Here is a 19,072-nt window from a genome sequence, read left to right as displayed (position 1 = left end):
AATCCGCCTTCTCATTACCATGCCTTATCTAAGTGTCCTCTTTCTCATTACCCGGAATGGAGCAATGCGCAAAAACTCAATCTAATATATGGGTCATTCCACGTCAGATTTACAACTAATTTTTTTCAAAAAAAAAAATTCTTGCATTCTTTAGCTAAAAATAATTGACACGAATTTTTTGATTTGGCTGAATATGATATTTTTTCAAGTTATTAATTTTTAAACTTTTGAAGTTTGAGCATTTTTCAATCATTGAGAACTATGAAAACATTTCGATATATGGAAAAAAATATTAACTAAAAAAGGTTGCGTTTTTAAATAAGCTCACCGAAAAAAAATTACATTTTTTTGTTTTGTTACTATGATTCAATTGCTGGCGTCGGCGGTAAAACATGATGATGAGTTATATTCTACCATACACTGATAAAATAAATTCATAAATAGAACGAAAATGATCATACAATGCACGAATTCATTCGTCGTTTTCTGCAACGAAGCATTTTCGTGCATTGTAAAAAGGCGCTTTCGTTTATTTCACCAACTGCACTTGCACAAATATTTACATGTTTAGTGTACATTGCAAGAAACTTTTCGTCGATGATGAAACTATTTCTGGTAAATGTTACGAAATGTTTCGTTTTTATTGAATGTTTGTATATAGCACGAACGATTTCGTTCGTCGCACGATTACATTTCGTTCATCCAACGGAAGTTTTCGTATATTTTACATATTATTTTTTCATCCGATCTTTTATAATCGATGTTCCACAAAATCGATTTTTTTTTTAAATTTAAGAGATCGATCTGGCAAAATCGATTTTATTTCATGACTATTATGGGCAGTGTAGCCACAATTAAATCTATACTAGGTGTCGAAAAATCTTTTCTATATGTTCTTTTCTATAGGAAAATTTATACCGGATTCTGTACCAAAGCAACAACAAAATTTCTTAAAAGAATCGTTTGAAGTATTTTTTTGTGATTCGGGATGGCGAATCAGATGCTGAATTTTTTGTGAATAATTCTTTTGGGGATGCTTTGGCCAAAACCGTGAATAGCTCAAAACCAAATTTCTTGTGATGATGAAGAATCTATTTCGTCAATAGCAAGAATTTTTTGATAAAATCAAGGGACTGCCCTTTCAATGATCAACCCTGGGGATAAACTGTTTCGAACAAATCAAATTATGGTCTAATCAATTAAGTAAATGTAATTTACACATAGATTTTTACAATTAGCGGTGGCATGTAGACACTACTTGCACGGCACATAAACCTAATGTGTGTATTTACAAGCAATATTAATCTTACACTCACATTGTATAGCTATAAGGCACATGAAAGTGTTTGAAGCAAATAGAAATAGGTAGGGCAAATAGGTATTGACAAACGTCTGCAAAATGCTGTGATAACTCAAGATGGTACCAAGTAAGGTATTTACATACGTAAAGTGAGTTTTGGTTTTACGATAGGCAGAATCGACATTGAGTAAATACTGCATCATGTTAAAAAAATCATGTTTTCCTCCAGCTGTCACATGTAAAACTATTAGCCAATTTAAACATTTAAAATTACTCACCTACAGTATTTATAATGGTGTTGAAATGCTCTATATCGCTGTAAAGCTTATTCTGAAAACGTACAATGTCGGTTAGTCCGATTCCTTCATGAAAATAATCCAACCAAAAAGCAATTGATGAAAATAATCCAACCAAAAGGCGTTGAGCGTACTAATTCCGTTACAGATTGTAAAGTACTCTATACACAGACTCTAGTATGTACTCACATGCATACCCTTTTTCTTTTTTTTTTTTTTACAATGGAGAAGACCTTTATGTCCTAGCCCAGTACACGTGCTATTGGTAGGGTCCAATCTACCGCACGGGGTGCACTGGGGGCGTGTCGGACTCGAATGGTGACCAGCCATTAATACCGACTAAACTCCATTGGGCTCCGCCATCATTCCTCCCAGGAACTACCTCTCGGTATTACTTCTGGGGGGATGGCTGTACTAAATGTACTCATTCACTCTCACTCACGCGTTCATACATCCTGTATGAGGCTTACTTGGGTGCTCTCTCAATCGCACTTTGATTCACTCTCAAACACTCCCACATGAGGCTGACTTGTGTGCTCACCTTACTCATTCCTTGCTAGGCTGACTTTTGTGCTAGCCTCTCCCAACCTGTGAGGCTGACTTTTATGCTCACCCTTAACATGCAATGTGAGACCTTATGCAGATTATAGTGCTCTATGCAACTGATTTCACTCACACTACTAGGGCTTTTGTTTTCCTCCAGCTGTCATATGTAAAACTGTCAATTTAAACGTTTTAAATAGCTTTCCTAAAGTATTTTTGATGGCATTTAAATGTACTGTGTCGCTGTAAAACTTATTCCGGAGACATGCAATATCATGACGGGATCATCATGCAAATAATCCGACAGAAAAGCTATTTTCGATTTGTTTTCCTTCAGCTATCGGAACATTACAACAGGTGGAGGAAAACAAATCGTTGAACGCAATAATACAGTTACAGATTGTCAAGTACTCTATTAAGATTTCTAACAGCTCATTCACAACCACAGAAGCAAACTCGAACTAGAGAAGTTTGGTTTGTTTTGCCCATGAAATACCTAACCTCAACCGGTTTTTGCAGAGCAAAATGTTTTGTTTTCTTCACGAAATAATTCACCGCTTTTTCTTTTTTTAACGGTGGTTCCAGTACAAAGAAGCTCCGGAGTAAACAGGAGCAAAAACCCTTGCTCCTTTTAATTCCAGTTTGCTACCCTAAGAAGAAAAAAGAGAAGAAGAGAGTACAGGAACGATTTTTTCCTGTTTGCTCCGGACTATTTCTATTTTCTTCCGGTACTGGAACGAAACTTATCTCGATTCTGTTTTGTATTTATCAAATCTGTCACTTTTCGCTTTCTTATTCTCTTCTTTCCTTTGAGGCAGACCCTTGTATAAAATATAGAAAAACTTCGTAATATTTGGGAATATCGTTATGATGGGCGGAGATACCAGGTATATTTTTCAAATTTCTTACTATTTGATAAAAAGACTTTATTTGCCTCTAACCCAGTTAAACTCATTCCGGAACCGGTTCGGATTTCTGAATGGAGTCATAATGGATTCCAAATCAAATGCAACAACCGATTCCGACTTAATCGGTTTCAGAATCGGTTATGGCATTTGATTTGGAATCCATACTGACTCCATTCAGGATACCGAATCAAATTCCGAATGGTTTGACCGGGAACGACCAGGATCTGAAATCGGTTGTTGATGTTGAGCCACAATTCTGCCGGCAATCGTTGAGATATACACCAGATATACAAAAATGTTTTAGAAATGTAAAAAAAATTACATTTTACATGCCTTCAAAATAAAGACCATCTGGCATCACTGATGGGTATTAAAAAAATCGATTTTGCCATATCGATATTTTAATCCAGGGATGAAAAAATCGATTTGTAGTAAAATCTAGGTTCTAGACTAAGTCTTGTTCTTTGTTCTACCACACAAAATATAAAAATAGAAAATATAATATTTGTGCAACAAATATTCAAAAAGTACCAACTCTTCTCAGTTACGTGTGGTTCTAGACACCTGAGAATGGCCAAGTGGGGCGAAGGAGGTCCTCGTTGGATTGTAGAGGAACGACTGGATCCAACGAATGTAAACAATTGGCACTGGACGAAGAAAAATGCTACCCCGCGGTTTAAGGATAAACTAAATGCCTTGCTTCGGGGCTACGTCATCAGAGTCGCTGGCCAGAAGTACAAAATCGTTGAAAGTCGAAAAGTTAGACGGCGAAGCAGTGGCCAACAATCGGAAAGGAAAGCTAAACATTCTCTAGGAGTGGAATATTGTGCTGAAATGAAGTGAAATGGTCGATGATGAGGATGTAATCGGGAAGGATAAAATTCCGAATCTCACGGAGGAAAATGACAGACGAGATCGAACTGACGGTCTCAGTGGATGCTTCGAAGAAGATTAAAGTTTTTACGTATATGTTGGACGTGGCGAGCTTCAAAAACAAGCATTAAAACGAAACTGCCAAAGGACTACGTTTTTCGATGAAGGCAAGGAGAACGGGAACCCGCTGATAAGGAACCCCTGTTTGCCAGCGGTTTCTTTAAACAGAAAATTGGGCTACAGACTGTGACTAGTGATGATAAAGTCGGCTGCGAGCTGGACGCTGGAGTTATGTCAAATCGGATCTCTTTAAAATCGGAGTATATCGATCATGAACCGACCAAAGGGCCGAAGACGAAATGATATCGAATCGAGAAAAATAGCTTTGATAATTCGCTTCAAAAAATTAAATCGTATTTTACAGTGTTTGCATACTGCGCTTTCAAATGTATTGAAACACTTCAAAACAATACTAGTTTTCGGAAGCATTACAAAAATATTTTACATAATAACGTTTTCGTAGATAAAATTGAAAAAAATATATTTCGCCGAGTGTTGTTATGAAATGTTGATTAGGCCATTTTTGAGTCGCCCTCTTATTTTGACCATTCACAATTTCGCCCTGCAGTGTCGCCAGAAAACAAAAACCAAATGTGGGTTTCGCCATGCTCGCCGGAGGGGAAAATTTGTTATTCTTCCCGGGCGTATCAAGCAGTTGGTTTTTGTTTAGGGCGACTCTGCTTACGGGCTTTGTAAACAATGATGCTTTCAATTTCGCTCGTACACACTACCTTAGAAATGCAGAGGCGTAATCCGCCTGGAGGCTTGTTTACAGTCGAAAGTGGGTTCCGCATGGTCTATGCCGGCGTCGGCGGTAAAACATGATGATGAGTTATGTTCTACCATAGACCATGCGGTAGACTTGGGTGAAACGCCCAACTCCTACTCTGCAGAAGGCAAAAAATTCTTCACATTTCCTTTCGATCATGCCCATATGCGCCTGCCTAGTTCTAGTTTTCCGTTCTAAGTTTATAACTGATTCGCTCTAGAATACCTATCCGTCTTTCAATTTCATTGCTTTCGTTTCTCTTAGTCTCAAATTTGCCGAAAATAGCCAACAAAATCGATACAGTAATATCGTATTTCATAAAATATCTCGTTTGACTACTGATACCGAATCGCAATAAACCTACAAAAGTTGTTTCGTGGTATTTACGAAAAATTCGTAATAAAAATAAAAACCGTGTCCATAGAACTACGAATGGTTTATCATATGTACGAAAAATTCGTATATTTTACGAAAGTTTTCTGCACAAAACCCATTCGTAGCAGATTTACGAATTCATTCTATCAGTGTAGACCATGCGGTAGACTTGGGTGCAACGCCCAACTCCTACTTAGCAGAAGGCAAAGAATTATTCACATTTCCTTTCGATATTGTCCATATGAGCCTGCCTAGTCCTAGTTTCCCGTTCTAATTTTATAACTGATTCGCTCTAGAATACCTATCCGTCTTTCAATTTCATTGCTTTCGTTTCTCTTAGTCTCCAATTTGCCGAAAATAGCCAACAAAATCGATACAGAAGTCTTATTAAAGCATTGTTTCTCCTACATCATCATCATTACCATCATCGTCATCATCAAGGCCGAACAATCCGGGTAATTCGAGGGTACATGGTTATTTGATTCACTAAAACACTTCAAACTTTTACATTAAACGCGCAATAGATGTTCCAAAAACAGAATAATTATTTTCTAAAACAACATATGAAAGCATCTTAATACCTGAAAATATTCAGAAATGAAAAGGCTGACAGTTTGAACTTACTACTACTCAAAAATATCATCGCCAAAAATAATAATCATAAAGTTAACCCTTATCATGAAATTCCGACGCACATCGTACAGACAGTACAAAAAAAAACTACGAGCAACCCAAAACTGAAGAACAATCACCCACTTGAGTGAAAATTACGGTGCAACTGTTCACCCTGTTACGAGATCCTAAAGGGCGCTTCCACAGCTCGTTAGAACTCAAACCATGCCAATAATACGAGGGAGAGAGTACATACCAGGGAAGGTAGGATCGAACACAAGACCGTGTTGGAGCATTGCAATAACTCAAGCCATAATGTAACCGGATATGTGTAGCAAAGGAGAAGAGGTTCTTCGCGCGTTGGTTGTTTCCCCCGGGGGGAAATTGTTCGTCGAGCTTTGACCGGCGCTCAACGGTACGGCGGCGGTAGTACAGTTACTCTAATGGTGTCGCCTCCTGGATAGTCCCGCGCAACACTAGCTTCCTCTCGCCGACGCCGGTCGCCGACCATCGGCCCGTACGGGAGCGGGATTGTTAGACGTGTAATTCAGGAAGCAGAAAGAAAGCAAATACTATACGACACCGGATATCAGTTTAAATAAATTATAATTAACCTCAGCGTCGTCATCGTCGTGCTATGGTCGTCCTGGTCGTTACCGCGGTGCCACGATGCGATGCCAGGGCGGCCCTGAATTGGCCATCTTCACTCTTGCAGCCAGCAGTAGGAGTCGCACACGGTCGATCTGGCCGAGCAGCTTATTATTATTATTGGCCACTGGGAACCTTTTACACCCGAGATAGGTTCGTTTGCTGTCAGCAGAAAAATATCGCATCCCGTTGAAAATATCGGATGATTCGAGAATGCGTCTAGCTCTAATAAATGAGAAAATATTAATCTCCGCTGAGTGCTTATCTCTGTGGGTTGACGGGGCACGGGGGTTTTCGGTCTAGGCGAAGAAACGGTTTTTTTGACAGGCGACTCCAACGTGGTTTCTTGATTCCTATGCTCGTTCGAAGTACCTTGGAAAAAGAAAATTATTTACTAGATCGGTTGAACGGGAAGTGATCGTTTTTCTGTTTAAATTTAGCAACAACCGTGGCAATTCGTCAATCAAAGTTGAAGTATCTTCTTGTTTTACAATAATGTGTAATACTACGTTCAAACTACGTGTTAAAACGTGTTTTAACGCTATCTTGATGACATTTTTCTTGTTGCTAATTATTATAACAGGTTTTAACTCTGTAGTGTGAACCTAGTATAATACTACGTTCACACTACGAGTTAAAACGTGTTTTAACGCTATCTTGATGACGTTTTTCTTGTTGCCAATTATTAAAACATGTTTTAACTCTGTAGTGTGAACATAGTATAAGTTTACTCTGAAGATTCGAGGAAAATGTATATTTTCAATATTTTACGATACATAGTGTAATTATATTTAATCAATTTCAAACGAATTATAGTTTACATATATTTATATCGCAATTCTAAACCATATAAACAAAAGCGTCGTAAAGTCATCTATTGTGATTGAAAGCCTAATGTATTGAATAAGAAATGCAATATAAACCGAAAAGGATTGCACAATAAAATATTATGAAAAAATAACCTTACCAAAACAAGCAACTAATCAAAATAGAAACTCACCCGACATCATCAAAACACTAACGCCACCATTTGTATTTTTTCTTTCAACTTGACAGATACACGAGCGAACGAGCAAAAACTGTCGCCGTAAAAACTTGGTTGGCCACGCGTATTCTTGGGTTATTAACACACTGTTTATGTTGTTATTGCTTGAGAATACACGTAGTTGACAAGTGTTCCACATCGATAACTGACATCAAAGGACTTCTCTCGCTCCTCTAGCAGTGTAGCATCATCATTCCAACAAAGTAGTGAAAAGTGAGAAAGAGAACCATCCGCATCCAACCTTATGTCGGCCATCATAACGCCATAACGATAATCGTTGATTAACATCGCCTTCCGCTCGTTATCATGGCAATCTGATGCCGGCGACGATCAATTATTATTGTAACAGCTCTCTAGCAAGGGCAACAAACAGGCAGGCCGGCGAGGGTGGCGAAGGGGAGAAAAGGTCAGAAAATCAAACGTTTCGAACGAGTCGCCAAGCCCACGGAACGGTGAAAATTGAGTGGGTGGGTTTTTCCAACGCGCCTGAGAAAGGCAACAGCTGCCCGCGGATCACTGTGGATACAGTCTGCCTATACTATAGTAAATTGTAGGTACCTACGTAATGCTCATCCGGTCGTGGCAGTCATTCAGCGATTCAGTCGACAGTGAACACAGTTGCTGCTGCTGCCTCGTAGACTGTTCCTACCTGATACGTGTAGATAGGCACGAGGCACTTTTCGCCAATGTTCGGTTCGCTCGGTGGAACGCTTGAATGGGTATGCTAAACGATAAGCACAGTTCATCCCATGCTCAATGACGTTTCAAGAGTGGCTGATTCTACGGAATTATGGCAGCTAGGCGCTTCCTTGGTGACACAACTGGATGATCCCAGCGATTTTAATAAATGATGGTTCGTTGGAGATTTGCCTTCCAAATTTACGCTCCGAACCAAGCGGAGTGAATTGAAGCCGTGAATAACTAGTGCGAACGAGCAGAACAAATTAGGTGTTTGAAATAGTTTAACAGATAGTTGACCTTTGAAGTTTATTGAGTGTTGCATGTCGGCAGGAGTGATTTAGGCGCTAATGTTTCTGTGAAAATTGTTTAGTATTGCAAAAGTGACCATCAATCTCGTTTTTAATTCTCGGACAACATGTTTATTGTATATTTCAAAAACCTTTTGAGATTCTTAAAAATACACTACAAATTAACAGCGTTTTCTTTTTTACACGGGGTTACACTGGTGTAGTGAAAAAAACAGGGAAATACTGACTACATCCAAGTTTGAATAAGTGTGACGTCGAATACATTGGTGTAGTGCAAAGTCAAAATCAAAATAGCAATAAAACACAAACACGGTTGCAAGGTTTTTTACTCATTTCAAATAAAAAAAATTATTTTTCACGAAAATCTCCGCCTTTGTAACTTTTTTTTACTGTGTATCCCGGTAAAGCTCAGTAGCAAGAGCCCCCTCGAACTGGGTCTCAGGGTCGGCTTACTACTGGGTAATCGGAGGGGTTTCGCGGACAACTGTGCAGGGTACTATCAATTGACTAAACTAGGTTGTGAAATAAACAAATTGAAAATGTAATCTAAACTTCGGAAAACTATTTTATTAATGAAAACTTTACCTTTAAAATATTTACTTTTATTTATTTTTTTATTTTTCATACGTTTATTTGACACGGCATTTGCAAAAGCTTTTTACGCCAGTTTCTTTTTTTACATAGCACGTTACAAAAATCCTTAAGACTAATTTTAACTATACTAGTACTTTGTCTAAAACTAACACTGAAATCACTTTATTGTTTGCTTTTTTCCTTACATTGTTGTATTTCATAATGATCTAGTATTTTCGGGTGTATTTATTTACTTTTTTCTGTTATTGTCTAAATTTAAAACTAAATATTCTAGGACACTTTAATTGGTGAATGATTAGCCTTGGATGAGAGTATGAGGAGATGAATTTAATTAAATTTTGACAGACGCTGTTTTTAGAAAATGATAGATAAGTTCCATGTATAGAGGATCGCGATACGCCAGGATGTCTCTAACAGGAACATGGATTGGTCTTCCTCGGACTTGTAAAGAATCTACTAATTGTGATCTGGCTTCACGATATTCAGTGCAGGACCAAACAACATGCTCAATGTCATGGTAACCTTCTCCACAAGCACAATGATTACCCTCAGCGAGCCCAATACGACGGAGATGCGCATCTAAAGCATAATGATTGGACATGAGCCTAGGCATCACACGGATGAAGTCCCGACTTACATCCAATCCTTTGAACCATGCCTTCATTAATACTTTAGGGATAATTGAGTGTAGCCATCGTCCCATATCTCCATTGTCCCAAGATGTTTGCCAACTAGCAAGTGTCCTCTGTCGAGAAGCGCTATAAAATTCATTGTAAGCGATGGGTCTTTCATATATTTCACCATCTAGTGCACCAATCTTGGCTAAATTATCAGCTTTCTCATTGCCCGCAATAGAGCAATGGGCGGGGAGCCACACTAGGGTAAATTTATAACATTTTCTTGTCAGGTTACTCAGAGATTCTCGTATCTTCCCCAAAAAGAATGGATCGTGATTATCAATCCTCTTTGAGCGTAGAGCTGCAATTGTGCTGAGACTATCAGTGAGGATAAAGTAATGGTTCGGGGGTAAAGTATTAATTATTTGAAAACTATAGTGAACTGCTGCTAGTTCCGCTATATAAACAGAGGCGGGTTCTGCAAGTTTGAGAGAAATTGAAAAATTATTGTTGAAAATACCGAAACCAGTGGCCTCACTGATTCGTGACCCATCAGTGTAAAACATTTTAAGGCAGTCTATGTGTTGATATTTACTTGTGAATATTTTAGGGATCTCCCGCGAGCGTAGATGATCCGGAATTCCACGAATCTCTGCTTGCATGGACGTGTCGAAGAATAAAGTGGATTCAGGAATATCTAGTATATTGACGTATGTGGGAACATACCTAGCAGGCGTTATTTCTTGTGACATGTGATTGAAATACACTGTCATGAATCTGGTTTGGGGTTGAAGCTCGACAAGTCTTTCAAAATTATCAATTACCAGTGGGTTCATAACCTCACATCGAATAAGTAAACGAGAAGAAAGATCCCAGAATCGGTCTTTTAAAGGAAGAACTCCCGCTAGTACTTCAAGACTCATCGTATGGGTCGACTGCATGCAACCTAAGGCAATTCGTAAACAGCGATACTGTATCCGTTCCAGTTTAATAATGTGAGTGTTCGCAGCTGAACGGAAACAGATGCACCCATATTCCATTACTGAAAGTATTGTTGTTTGATACAATCTTATCATGTCACTTGGATGAGAACCCCACCATGATCCAGTTATTGTTCGCAGAAAATTTATCCTTTGTTGGCATTTCGTTATTAGATACCTAATGTGGCCTCCCCATGTGCCTTTAGAATCGAACCAAATTCCAAGGTATTTAAAAGTCAGGACTTGGGCTATCGTTCTACCAACCAACTGAAGCTGAAGCTGAGCCGGATCACGCTTCCTTGAGAAAACGACCAACTCTGTTTTCTCCGTAGAGAAATCGATGCCCAGTTTTAAAGCCCAAATTGATAAATTATCCAAGCTATCTTGCAATGGTTGTTGTAAATTTATAGCTTTTGGTCCTGTGGCAGAAACCACCCCATCATCTGCAAGTTGTCTTAAAGTGCATGGGCTGACAATACAATTATCAATGTCATTCACGTAAAAATTATAGAGAAGGGGGCTTAGACAAGAGCCTTGTGGGAGGCCCATGTAACTTATTCTGAGTGTCGCCAAATCGCCATATGAAAAATGCATGTGCTTTTCTGACAATAAATTGTATAAATAATTATTTAATATCGGTGAAAGACCACATTGATGTAGCTTCTCCGAGAGAACATCAATGGAGACTGAGTCGAATGCTCCTTTTATGTCTAAGAACACAGACGCCATTTGTTCTTTTTTTGCGTAAGCGAGTTGGATTTCTGACGAAAGTAGCGCCAGACAATCATTCGTTCCCTTTCCTCTCCGAAAACCAAACTGGGTATCTGATAGCAAGCCGTTCGCCTCAACCCAATTGTCGAGACGTCGTAGGATAATTTTTTCCAACAATTTCCTGATGCAGGATAGCATTGCAATCGGTCGATACGAGTTATGATCGGAGGCTGGTTTTCCCGGTTTTGGAATAGCGATAACTCTCACTTGTCTCCAGTCGTGCGGGACAATGTTCTGCTCAAGAAGCTTATTGAATAAATTCAACAAGCGTCTTTTTGCTAGGTCAGGCAGATTCTTCACCAAGTTGAATTTAATTCTGTCTAGTCCCGGAGCATTATTGTTGCATGAGAGGAGTGCAATTGAGAATTCCATCATTGTCAAAGGCGAATCTATGAAATCGTTACTTGTGGGAGCATCGCGAGTGATTTTCTGCGCAGGAGCAGAATCGGGACAAATTTTCTTGGCAAAATTAAATATCCAACGATTCGAAAAATCTTCGCTTTCATTAGTCACGTTTCGATTCCTCATTCTTCTGGCTGTGTTCCAAAGAGTACTCATTGATGTTTCTCTTGACAAGCCATTAACGAAGTGTCTCCAATAACTAGATTTTTTGGCATGAAATAATTTTCAAAGTTCTCACGTATACCCCCTTTCTGTTTCATAATTTCTTTGTAGGCAACTTGTTTAGCTTTATATGCATCAGAGCACTCTTTGTCCCACCAAGGATTAGGGGGCCGTCTATTTATTGTCATTCCAGGATTGCATTTCGTTTGGGCTTGTTCTGCTGCTTCAATAATTAAACCCGCTAAGAATTCATATTCTTCGGTAGGGGGTAGCTCTTCTGTCGAAGCAAGAGAAGTGGAAATTAATGTTTCGTATGTTTTCCAATCAATATTTCGTGTTAAGTCATAAGGAACATTGATTGAATTCGTAAGGCCTAATTCACTGTTAATTGAAACAACGATTGGCAAATGATCGCTACCGTGAGGATCAGGTACAACCTTCCACGTGCAATCTAACCGAAGTGATGTCGAGCACAGAGATAGATCTAATGCACTTGGACGTGCAGGAGGTCTGGGGATGCGTGTTGTTTCGCCAGTATTTAAAACTGTCATATTAAATTCGTCACAAACATTGTATATCAAAGAGGATCGATTATCATTGTAGAGGGAACCCCACAATACTCCGTGCGAGTTGAAGTCTCCCAGTATCAGACGCGGAGCAGCCATCGATTCCACTACCTCAAAAATTTGACGTTGTCCAATTTGAACTTTGGGAGGTATATATATAGAAGCGATAGACATGTCTTTGCCTTTAATATTCGTTTGGACTGCTACAGCCTCAATGCCAGCAATCATGGGGATGGTAATTCTATAGAAAGAATAGCACTTTTTAATTCCTAGAAGCACTCCTCCATACGGGGTGTCTCGGTCTAGGCGAATAATGTTGAAATCATTTAAGTTGAAATTAATGTTTGAGGTAAGCCATGTTTCACATAGAGCAAAAGCATCGCATTTTAAATTATGCAGTAAAATTTTTAAGGAATCAATTTTAGGTATGATACTTCTGCAATTCCACTGTAAAACAGTGATGGAATCTTTCATTGGAGGAGGTGAATTACCCATTGAAAGATACAATCGCTGCAAGGATGGGCCATTGAGCAATCAGCTGCTCTAAAAATGTTCTAATTGTTGGGAGGAAAGCTGAAAGTATACTCTTTAGTGGTTCAGAAATATTGAATGCTTTAAAAATCCAATCAACAATTTCAGAAAATTTCAATAATCCAATAATCCTCAGAGGAAGTCGAAATTTTATTATTTCCAGTAATGGTGTTCTGTTTGGATTGTACGTTCCCAAAACCGGGCGGAATTGATTTCGGTTTTGAATCGGAATTTTTCGGTTTTGGGCGCAGTTTATCTATTGGTGGAGAAATTTTAAGGCCCTTGCTTGGCAGCTTGGGAAAAGAAGACTGTTTTCTTTTTCTGGAATTTCCGGGTAAAACAAATGATGTACCTTCGCACGCTCCGTCAGAGTCAGACTGTTCCGAAAATAGAGATGCGTAAGTGTTTTCTAAGAAGATGGGTTTAGGGGTAGCATTTTTCAACATTTCTGCATAGGAGCGCTTAGACCTCTCCTTCAAGGATCGTTTAATTTTATCCTCACGCAATTTATAAATGGGGCATGCAGGGAGCTCATGTGAGTTTTCTCCGCACATTAAACATTTTTCTGAATTTTCATTGCATGTATCCTCTTGATGAGAACCCCCACATTTGCCACACCGTGCCTTATTGGAACAGTAAGTGGCTGTGTGGCCAAGCTGTTTGCAATTAAGGCAATTCATTACACGAGGGATAAAAAGGCGAACAGGGAGACGAATCTTATCGATAATGACATAGTTGGGCAGCGCAGACCCAGCGAAAGTCACTCGAAATGAGTCAGACAGTCGATAAACTTTTTTATCTCCTTCGTGTGATACTGAATGCAATTGCTTGCATTCAAGTATTTTTACGTCTTTAAGTATGGTGTCTTTGAAACGACCAACCCCATGCTTAACTAAGTCATCAACAGTCAAACTCGATTCTGTGATGACCCCATCAATTTCAATTTCCTTTGAAGGAATATACGCTCTATATTCACGCGTAAAAAGCTCGCAAGAAGCAATTGCATTGGCTTGTTTGAGACAACCAACGACAATGCGTATTTTATCTTTATTAACTTTGACGATCTCTTTTACATCCGAGAAGTCAAATCTTTAGAAATTTGAATGATATTTAGCGCCTTTGCTTTACGCCTAATAAATACAATCCATGGTCCCGTTGACGACTCTGGGTAAATTTTAATTCTAGTCGGATTTACATTTTCAGCATAAGGCTTAGGGGGAGGGTCTGTTACTCGTTCTCCCATCTCTTCATCCATTTTACCTAGTAAGAAAAACTATCACAAAAAGGAATGAAAAATATACCTGTTATCTGCTATCTATTAGGTGACGAAGACACCGGTAGAACACACCTCATGTGTTACGTTGTAAACTCGGTGCCCGTTGTTTGACAATGTGACACTTGCTGTCCTTCTTCGTCGCGTTGCTTCTTCAGTAGAGAAATAGTCCTACCTGCAACACTTCAAAACTCTCTCCGATTAAGCTGCTCGTCGGTATCACCACCACAAGCGCGCTTTCTCCGTTTCCACCACCTCGGTAGACAAATGTGGCTACCTGTGGCTTGCTGCGAAAATCCCACTGTCGATGCGGCACTTTTCGGTGCCACTTGTTTTCCTTATTCGTCGTACCACTTCTGCGGTAGACAAATAGAGAAAATGGGTCTACCTGTGACGCTTCCCTCTCGTCGATTAGAATTGCCCGACGACACCAATACACTATATTTTTTTCTGTGTGTACAGGCACGATCACTGTCGATTTCTGCCACCGCAGTAGACAAATTCGTCTACCCGCGGTTTGCTGTCAAAATACCACTTGTCGAGGATGCCGTTGACCACGCCTCCGACGTATCAACTGTCGACTCACACTTAACAAACTCGTCTCTCACTCTCTCTCCCACAATAACGCATACAGCGTCTCGCACTCCGTCACTCTCTCGAGAACAAAACCTTCCACCTGGAGGCACAACCGTCTCGGTCGGTTGCAAAAACTGTTATGTTTACTTTTATTTAACTATTGCTTGTGTGTGAGTGTGTATGTGGGTTGTGGGTTTATACTGGTACGTACCGCTGCTGTTGCTGAAGGTTGCTGGTGGTTCGGGGTCGTCCTGTGAGCGCTCGCGTGGTTGCTGCTGACGACGATGGGGTTCGGGAACTGGTGACAATGGTGGCTGCTGTTTCTCGTTGGTGGGTTGGCGGGTTCTTGTCGGCGTTTGTGCAGTCTAATGGCGGCTGCTGCCGTCTTCCCTCATTGACTAGTATCGACAGGCCCATGACGATACCGGAGTGACCGTGCCGAGAGGAGTAAGTCCTCCGTAGCGGTTATGGCCCAAGGCCAGAGGACGATCGCTGGTCTTTGACGGGTTAGACGTAGCAAGCATCCAGGGCTTGCTAGGCCGAATCGTGTGCTGCCGGGTGGTGATGATCGGGTCACCCAAGGCATGGAAAATTGTTTAAAAAAACCAAAAGGTCCTGAGGGAGTTCAGGGAACGGGTATTAGTCCAACTCCTAGTAGCTAGCTTTAGATCAATTCGGATCAACTCTTCATTTTACCTGAACGAATATCTATCTCCTCACGTATCAGTACACTGATAACAGTATGTTAATTTACTCAACTTTATGGTCTTAAGCACGCGAACGCCAGATTACTTCTGATCTCTGGCGGGGTTCCCGTAGGATGTTTTAACCCTAGCGTAGCGTAATATTTTGGCGGTTTTTCGTTACCTTCTGTGGGCGAGCGTTGGGTGTGTCGCGCTACTATTTTTCGCCTGCCGTATAACAGCTTTCCTCCCCTTTCGTTATCTGTTATACGGATTGGTGTTCACTGCTTTTAACACCCACTTGTACCCACAGTGTTGCTTTAATGTGTTAACAATAATTTGTGTTGTTTTAATTCCTACTAATCCTACTTTTATCAATTAACAATTAACAAACAATTTATTATTTACATTTTATACTACTAAACCTACTAATAATTAACCCTTTTACATTTAGTGACGTGACAGCACAACTAAACATTTAGGCACATATTTAAAACAAATAGTGGGCTTTGTAACAAACGGTTACACCTTTTTATGAGTAAAAACCCCTTTTTTCGAAAAATTATCTCAAAAACTCAACTCAATGAAATGTAGCATCCGACTACAGAGCGAAAGTATTCTTTTGATCTCGAAAAAATATCTCGGCGGCCATGTTTAACTCAGCAATTTGGTCATCGATGACCGACTGTTGAGCATTGTTGAATTTCGAAACACGCCTATTAGTTTCGTTCCAGTACACACACTGAGAAACAAAAATATGCATAGTTAGCATACTTTCTATTCCCGTCTCTTTTCTTCTGCTGTGATTTTTATGAATTTTCATGCATATACTTCTAGAAAGCATTCAATGAGTGGATAGACCGAATATGTCCAATGTATAAAATTTATAGCAGAGGAAACGAGAGGCAGATAGAAAAGTATGCTATCGATGCATAAATAAAATTCTGCGTGCAGAAGCTGTTCTGGATACAGACACTTTATACACAGAATAGCGAAGTGTCAAAAATTGCATCCGGACTGTCAAAAAGTGCAGCCAAACGAGCATGGTGATTTTGAGAGGGAAAGTGCAAGAGAAAGCCCATGCAAAGCTTTTAGGAGCTTCCGTGAAGCCAGTTTACGTTCATGGTTGCTAGTTTTACTGTTTCTCTCTCCGCAAGTCTGTTATATAAAGTGTCTGTAGTTCTGGAGTAAACAGGAGCAAAAAATACTTGCTCCTTTTTATTCCGGTGTGCTACCACAAGTGGAAAAAAGAGGAGAAGAGAATACAGGAACGGGTTTCTACCTATTTGCTCCGTACTTCCAGTTTCTCCTATAGTTACTATACTGGTATCTCTTATTTCAGGAAGAAAACACTGGCATCCCATGCAAATGTTCAAACCCTAGCTTAGTAATTTCATTGTTAATTGAAGAAATAATGTAGTTTAATACTTGTGCGAAAATCTTTCGGTGCTACAGAAAAAATAACGTTTATTTTCGTTTCTTTATGTCCGATAACACAAGAAAGATTAAAATAATTATCACCATAATCACAATACCTTTTCCATATACACCCAAAGAGAACATGTTTTGTGACGTCATGCTCGATTGGCTCCGCTCATTGTTTCCGCCTAACGATGAATATTTTTTTGATTAAATTTAACGTATATTTAAAATAAAACGACTGGAAAAAAAGTATATTTAATATTAAGAGCCACAGTCCTAAAAGACGTTCCTGACTCCTGCAGTAGAACACAAAGGGTTACGTCGTCAGCAAATTATAAACATGCTCATATGACTTCATTGCATGCTGTTCAAAATTTTCTTCCTTCATCGTCTCGCTCGTTACAAGATAAAAACAAAAAAAATAACTCACTCTTACCCGTTTAGAAAAAGAAAAAAAGTGAATCGTTGCAAGAAGATCCACCCTTTGATCGGCGATTTGGTCTTTAATGTGGATAAAACGGTTGTACAATGTCGCGACACGGATCTAATGTCGCGTCTCAGGATCCCGAAGCTGCAGCATTCTTTTAAGTTGATAAGCTTCAGGTCATGAATGGTAGCGTGCTTCCAATTCACTTGGAATTTGTGCAGAACCTGGAAGTATTCTGTGCTGCAGTGGCAACCGTAACATGTTTAGGATACCGACTTGCACCTAGAGGCGATCCGTTTCGACATCACCGGGAAAAGCCAGCACCTCCAAGGTAGCGGAGATTGGAGAGTCGGATCTCGAACAACCTTGCTGCTATTAAAAGGCTGACCGCGTACGGAGACGGCAAAATATCGGCGAAATTATATATGATCATTGCACCTCCTGAGCTTCGCATGTTGGGAGCTCACCAGCTGACGAAAAAACACGACACACTAATGCAACAATAGAGTGTCTTATCAAAATAGCTAAGGCGTTACACCTCTATGACCAAATTAACAATAGGAAGGCCAATTTCAGCGCAGGTCTACCGCATATCAGCGATGTCAATAGCTTTTGAACTAGTATTTGGGAGACCCCCGTACAATACCGCAATAGTTGGTCTGGATTCAATCCCAGCCAGGGTCGTTGAGATTTTTCTAAGGTGAAAAAATCTGAGGTCACGCCTACCTTCGGAAGGGAAGTAAAACCGTTGGTCCCCGGTCGCGGGGCGATATCTTGTCCAGATAGTGGGAGTCACCTATCTGGTGTCGGTGTTTGGCCTCGTAGCGGAAGTAGGCCGACGGAGAATAACTAGAACTAGAATTGAGATGAACTGACCTGGAAAATCTAGAGAGAACATTGAGGAGGACGTTTAGAACTAGCGAGAAAGCGCCATTCTCAGTCGGCGCTGGAAAGTTTCACATTGCCACGGGATGAAGGAGGACAAGGAATAGTCGACATCCAGGCACTATGTGTAACGCAGGTGCTACGACTGCGAGAATACTTCGTGGAAAATGCCAAACGCCACTGAATATATCAAGCAGTTTGTGCTGGGAACCACATATATTGCGCAAGCGAACTACAATCTTAACCCTCCGGAAGTTGTGCAAATGGCTCACTGAACGAGCACCCGCTGGAGCCCATAGACAATTTCGCTAGATTTTCAATGCCAGAAAATTAACTGCAATTTGCAGACTACGGAGGAGAAAATTGGAGAGTGGAGGCAGAAAGCTATGCAAGGTGCCCATCCACACCAGCTGGAGCAGCCGTACGTCTACAAGGCTGCATCTAACCTGTGGTTCAAGCGAGGTAAGCTCTCTTTAGTGATCGAGTCCGACATGATAATGCCGTCGAGGAATTGCAGGAGGTATGTTTGCTACCAAGACATCAGGCATATATGCCGGGTGTGCTATTCACCGCACGAGACCACATTATGGCAGGTTCGTGCGTACTAGTCAACGCATCCTATACCGACCGTTACATCGGCGCTGCTAAGATTTTGCACCTGCAACATGGTCTATTGGAAGAGATTGTGCTGAACTACCTTTATCTGTCTGTCTGTACCTGGTATGGCTAATGCCCGTTTCAAGCTGTACTGGGAAGTGGAAACGC

General features: G+C 40.2%; 1 pseudogene; it reads left to right on the top strand.

The window, feature by feature from the left end:
* Positions 1-3,617: 3,617 nt before the first annotated feature.
* LOC131688236 (activator of 90 kDa heat shock protein ATPase homolog 1-like) lies at positions 3,618-4,283 on the top strand (annotated as a pseudogene).
* The last annotated feature ends 14,789 nt before the right edge of the window (positions 4,284-19,072 follow it).

Source organism: Topomyia yanbarensis, chromosome 3 (genome assembly GCF_030247195.1).
Source record: "Topomyia yanbarensis strain Yona2022 chromosome 3, ASM3024719v1, whole genome shotgun sequence".
In the NCBI taxonomy this organism is placed as follows: domain Eukaryota; kingdom Metazoa; phylum Arthropoda; class Insecta; order Diptera; family Culicidae; genus Topomyia; species Topomyia yanbarensis.
This window is presented reverse-complemented; position numbering and strand designations above follow the sequence as displayed.